The 6,131-nt window shown below is 34.4% G+C and overlaps 1 pseudogene; it reads left to right on the top strand.

The window, feature by feature from the left end:
• Positions 1–2,921: 2,921 nt before the first annotated feature.
• LOC131276181 (olfactory receptor 2G2-like) lies at positions 2,922–5,108 on the top strand (annotated as a pseudogene).
• The last annotated feature ends 1,023 nt before the right edge of the window (positions 5,109–6,131 follow it).

The raw sequence follows: 6,131 nt of genomic DNA, 5'->3' as shown, positions 1-6,131 counted from the left end.
AATCACTTTTCTCCAAAATAAATAACTTTTCTCTGGAATTATATCTAGCTCCCCCTAGCTCCTAGCCATGCCACTTATCAACAGAGCTAATTTTCCCAGCAAGGGAAAAATCTATATGGAAACACTCCTCTAATAGGATATTTGATGTTCCATGGCCTTCTACATTCTACAATTTATTTTTCCATGGTAAGTGATACATTGGATGGTGCTTAGCAAAGAGGGCTTTTCTCTCTGTATCCAAGTGTTTTTCATTAAATTTCAATGTATCAGGCACATGATGTATGGACCATGTGCATTAGACTTATGGGATTTCACAGTTTTAGGACTGTTCCTGTTTAGAGAGATATTTCTTTTTCATTTTATTTTCTTCTGTTATAGGTAATAGATTTAAATTAAGAAGTTATGGAAATATTGTTTTCACTCAGCCAATATCTATCACTCTTTAAAAACACAGTGTTTTTTAGAATTAATTTCAAACTTTTGTATGATCAGTCACATGATATTTGTAATGAGTAATGAAGATATATGATATATTAAGAAAAATCCTATAATTAAGCAAGTTCAAGTTAAATGGTATGTATGTGCAGATTTAATTACTTTCCTTGTATTCTGCCATGGAAAAATGCCTGGATAATCCTATTGTTTACTTTGAAGACTTTAATGATTCATTATGAATGGGAATATGTTCATCATGGAAATATATGTGCATGGAATATAAAGCCAGATACTTGGGAGCTCAGCAACAGGAAAGGAAATTAGATGCTGTCTGACTTGCAGTGACAAAGGGTGGACTAGTGATAGTTAATTTTGCATAAAATTTACCAGAAGGAAATCAATTTTTAAAGGAAATATTTATTTCTGGAATACAAACAAAATCTGTGTAGCTTCCTACTTGAAGGCAGTGGTGGAAAATAAGGTAATAAGATATTGCAGTATGTTTTTGTTTTTGGAATGAAAATATTGAGTTGAAGTTGATGGCAAGTTGCCACATTTATAAGTGTCCCTTAACCACATTACTACTATTAATAAGGGTAGAACCACATGTGCTTATGGCAATTACAATTCATGAGGGATTATAAATTTGAGGTTTATGCAGAAGGTGGGGATGAGATCACAGGTAGATGGATAAGGATTATAGGATTCAGATTATAAATTCAGGACATTTAACTATGTCATCTCACTAAATATTTAACAGGGTTGAGCAAATCATTTTATGTCCCATGGATCTATCACAGGAATTTCTCTATCAGTGTTGCTAGTTCTACTTAAGTTCTACCTAAGACATCACAATGGACCCTTGAAGAGTACGTGGTGGTATGCCTTTTCCTGATGAATCTATGAATAACTATGAGGTGCTGACAATTACTATCCTTGCATCTTTTCAGATATTCATAAGAACATGCCCCCCCAGAAATAATAGGATAAATATAGTGAGAAGTTAGCAAAGTTAACTTTCATTTAATACTAGGAGATCTGATCATGTCTCTTGGGATTGAAAAGAACTGGCTCTCCTTTCTTCATTTCTATATTGCTTAAGTGAATTTAGTTAATAAAATGGAGATATTATGGGGATCTACAAAGGTCAGAGGGAAGAAAATAAGATTTATCAAGAAAATGTCATATCCAGAACTGAAGTTATCACAGAGGATCTATTTAAACAAAGAGGGTCTCTAATATTATAGATACTTTGTTTTCCATGTTATTCAAAATAATTAAAATATTATTTTCAAAATAATTTAATTGAAGATATACTCATGAAATTCAAAAAATATATATTTTGAAATTTCATTCCAACATGAAGTAATTGGAATTGCTTTGGGGAAATGTTAAATATTAATTATCATCACCAGAATTTATATTCAGGAGAATTAGAAAGGTTTCTTTTTGCACCATATTTTAAGGCATCTCTTCATTCATTCACTTGATGATGATATCAGCTATCTACTAGTTGACTTGAGCTGTTTCAGACTCCCCTGGGAAAATCAAAGGAGTATAAAATGATGGATATAACTTGTGCAGACTGCCAAATGGATTTTTGAGAGAGTACCGTGGACATGGATGCTGTGAGATGACCAGCTATTGTGAAGAAACTGACCTACACCTTACTCAAATCACATACTTAAAAACAAAGGTTTTGGGAGTGTGTAATATTAAAGGGCTATTTTATTTTTCTGCAGAATTGAGGGAAGTCTCCTTAGTAACACTGGATTGGAAGAAAGGCCTGGTCTTTCTGTAGTACCGCCATAATTAATAGCTTACTGAGTAGTGTCATTTCATAAATCAGATATGGTTTCTTCATTTGGAAGTAAAGATCCTTTTACTTGCTTGCTTCCTTTCCAGGAAGCACATTTTGCATTCATACTTTGAATGATGGTTAGAAGGCAAATGATTCTAGGAAAAGAAATTTAAATACTTAAAGATGTATAACAGATACCATTTCATTTCCTAAAAATCAGAAGGATCCTTGGTCTCTGAAAATAGAAACAGGCAAAAACCAAGAAAAACAAATAAAAAGCAGCAGTGGAAGGAATAAGAAACATAGATAGTGAGTAGAATCAAAATCAATTTTACATGCATTCAGAAAAATGCATCCAAACTTTACATTTCTCAGTAAACAGATGCATTTGAACAGGTCATATAAGTTCTCAGGCATTGTTTTATAGTTAATGATAATCACATCCAATTTATTTCAGCAATGTAACCTTAGAAACTTCCACAATTCTTCATGATGAGAGATATTTTTCCATAATAGAAACTTTCTTAAAAATTCAGTTTTCTAATTTTAGTTGGAATCATCTGAATTTCCTCCTTCCTGTAACTAGAAAGGTATGTTAAAATATGAAGGGTAAATTTGGTGGGATTGGAAAGAAACAATGGTCTAAAGTGTTTCCTATAGCAGATGATGTTGTTTATTAATATGCCCATTGTTCTCTATTTTGAAGAAAATTAGAAGACCACTAAGAAGTCAAATGGGTAGAATGAACACACTAGGAAAAATGGATTGGTGGAAGTTACTAGCTCTAAGGACACAAACTCATACCAATTTAACATAGGACACTTTTATGAGAGGTAACCTTGTCACTCACTTGACCTTGTATAATATGCCATCTTTTCAGCTATGCCTCAGCATTCTGGAAACTACCTCACAAATAGGGATGGTGAGGAGTACCAATGAGAGCAGCCTGACAGGTTTCATCCTGTTGGGGTTTTCTGATTATCCTCAGTTACAGAAGACTCTATAATCATCTTGATCTTGTATTTACTAACAATTTTGGGTAATACAACCATCATACTGATATCTCGTCTGGAATCCAAACTTCACATGCCAATGTATTATTTCCTTTTTCATCTTTCCTTCCTGGACCTATGCTTCACCAGCAGTGTGATTCCCCAGCTCCTGGTAAACCTGAGGGATTCCATGAAAATGATTACCTATGGTGGCTGCACTGTTCAACTCTATGTTTCCCTTGCACTGGGTTCCACAGAGTGTGTTTTGCTCATGGTGATGTCCTACAATCGCTATGTTGCTGTCTGCCATCCCCTTCGTTACACTGTCCTTATGCATCCCCATCTCTGTATGATCCTGGCCTCTATGGCATGGCTCAGTGGGGTGGCCACCAGCCTGGTACAGTCTAGTCTCACTCTTCAGCTGCCCTTCTGTGGTCATCACCAAGTGGACCATTTCATCTGTGAGGTCCCTGTGCTCATCAAGCTGGCTTGCATGGATACCACTTTCAATGACATTGGGCTCTTTGTGGCTATTGTCCTCTTCCTTGTAGTGCCTGTCTCATTCATCCCGGTCTCTTATGGGTACATTGTCCAGGATATTTTGATGATCAAGTCAGCCTGTGGGAGACAGAAAGCTTTTGGTACCTGCTCTTCCCACTTTTTGGTGGTTATTATCTTCTATGGAACCATCATCATATATCTGCAGCCATCCAAGAGTAAATACAAAGATCAGGGAAAGTTTGTTTCCCTCTTCTACACTGTGGTGACCCCTATGCTGAACCCTCTCATCTATACTCTAAGGAAAAAGAGTTTAAAAGGGCTCTTAAGAAAATTCTAGGGAATATTCTGTATATAACATTTACATGAATCTCAAAGAATTCCTAAAAGTGATACTGTGATAAAAACCTTCCAGAAGGACCACACTTTGGTCGTTTTATTCCATTTTCTTTTAATTAGTTGCTTATTCAATTTTTAACATACAAAAATACTATGAATATATGCACCTAATCCTGACTTTGCTATGACCCAACCCAGCATACAGTTTAGTATTTACTCAATCTATGCTTCAGTGTCTTTTCTTCAAAATGTATTATTTAAGTAGCAAATGTGAGATTCCTTTTAAGTGCTAAACTCTACAAGATTAAAGTGAACATGCAAACATTCAAGGCATTCATAAGGCCATTTGTTCTGTCCATCGTTCATTTGTAACAATACAGTTGTCAGTCTTGCAGACTCCCCATAACTATAGAAGTGCAAGTAGCTTAATTATTTCCAAAGTAACAGAGCTGGATGTCTGAATCTTAAGCAAACTGTCACAAAGCAAAAGTTTTTTTATTTCACCTTATTGGAACCTGGAAGAGATGTGTAGAGGGGCAAAAAGACCATAAGAACTAAAGCCATACATTAAAAATGGTGAACAAAGCCCCTGGAGAGAGCCCAGTTCTCTAATTTTATAATTGAATTCATAAACCATTCCTAACTGCCTAACCATAAATTCTATTTCCTGAGATGAATCACAGCTCTAGAATATTTTGTGTCTTGAAGACACAGGTAATTAATAGCAGTTATTAGTGTTATTTTAACCTACATTATATATATAAAACATTTTTTTCTTCATTTTGAATTTTATTTTCTGGACAAAATCTGAACCAAAGATCTTTCACTATTTACTATTAAACACTGATAATCATTTCTACAGACTTCACTCTAAGAATTCTTTTTATGTATGTTCCTTTTCTGAAAATGAAAATTGATTTTGGGAAATTTTGTGTGAATATGTGAGTCTACATTCTGCTTTCTTGCATGATGGCAATAACTGAGTTGTATAGACAATTGTAGGCAACAATGGTGGGTTCAAACATACATAAAAATAAAGAAACATTTTAGTGAGGTGAAAAAGAACATTCTCATCTCACTAGAGTCGGAAGGTCTTGTAAGTCCAAGTGTGTTAATCATTTCATTGAAAGAGTAAGCAAGTCAAGGAATGACTGACCCATCACTTATGACTTCTAAGAAGCTGAGAAATGCATTGTCCCAGAGAGACCAGAAGGATGTGAAAGTTTAAGTCAACTAAAGAAGAGTTTTTAAGAATCATATCTGTAGAGAGATGAGCATGTTTTTATAACTGAAATAAACTTAAAATTATGAAAATATTAAAGGAACAAAATAAAATGTAAGATGGACCGAAGATTTATAGTTGAGATGAGATGATAGAAAAATGTCTGACTTGATCAAGGAATAAAGGGTCCTGTATGCCAGATAAGGAATTGGAACAGTACAAAATAGGAAGCAAAAATCTTGTAGTTAAGTAGATTTGTATTGTATAAGTATGACCTAGACTAGTGTTTTTATTTATCAAAACTTCCCTTCCTGTCACTGGGCAGGGTACAGCAGCTGAGTAACTTCCCTTCCCTGGGATCACCAGATTACCCACATCTGGTATCAGGCCAAAACTTTGAGGATTAATTTGCCATGAGAGTTGCTGATAACTGATTTCCCAACTTCTCTTGGATGCATGTTGTGAAGAAAGCAGAGGTAATAATTTGAGAATAGTCCATGAATTATAATAATACATGTTTATTAAAAATTTCAAATACCAAATTCTTTGAAGGAATTAAAAAAAATGTTCTATGATTATTTTTATTCACAACCAATAGTACCACATGCCACTCTGTTGTATCTTGTATGAGGCAACATCAAAATAAAAATCAGGCTATGTCTTTAGAGTTGAGAAAGTTCAAGAAAGTCTTAACCAATATAGGGTCATGTAAGGACCTGGATATTGAAAGAGGTATAGAATTTAGACTTTAAAAAAACTACATTATTTCAACAAGTAATCAACTAATGTTGATGTAATGAAAGAACACTGGACAGAGAAGAGATGTTTTGGTTTTAGTCCTAAT

The sequence above is a fragment of the Dasypus novemcinctus genome, chromosome 26 (genome assembly GCF_030445035.2).
Source record: "Dasypus novemcinctus isolate mDasNov1 chromosome 26, mDasNov1.1.hap2, whole genome shotgun sequence".
Classification (NCBI taxonomy): Eukaryota; Metazoa; Chordata; class Mammalia; order Cingulata; family Dasypodidae; genus Dasypus; species Dasypus novemcinctus.
Note: the sequence above shows the minus strand (reverse complement) of the source record. Positions and strands in the feature narration are given on the sequence as shown.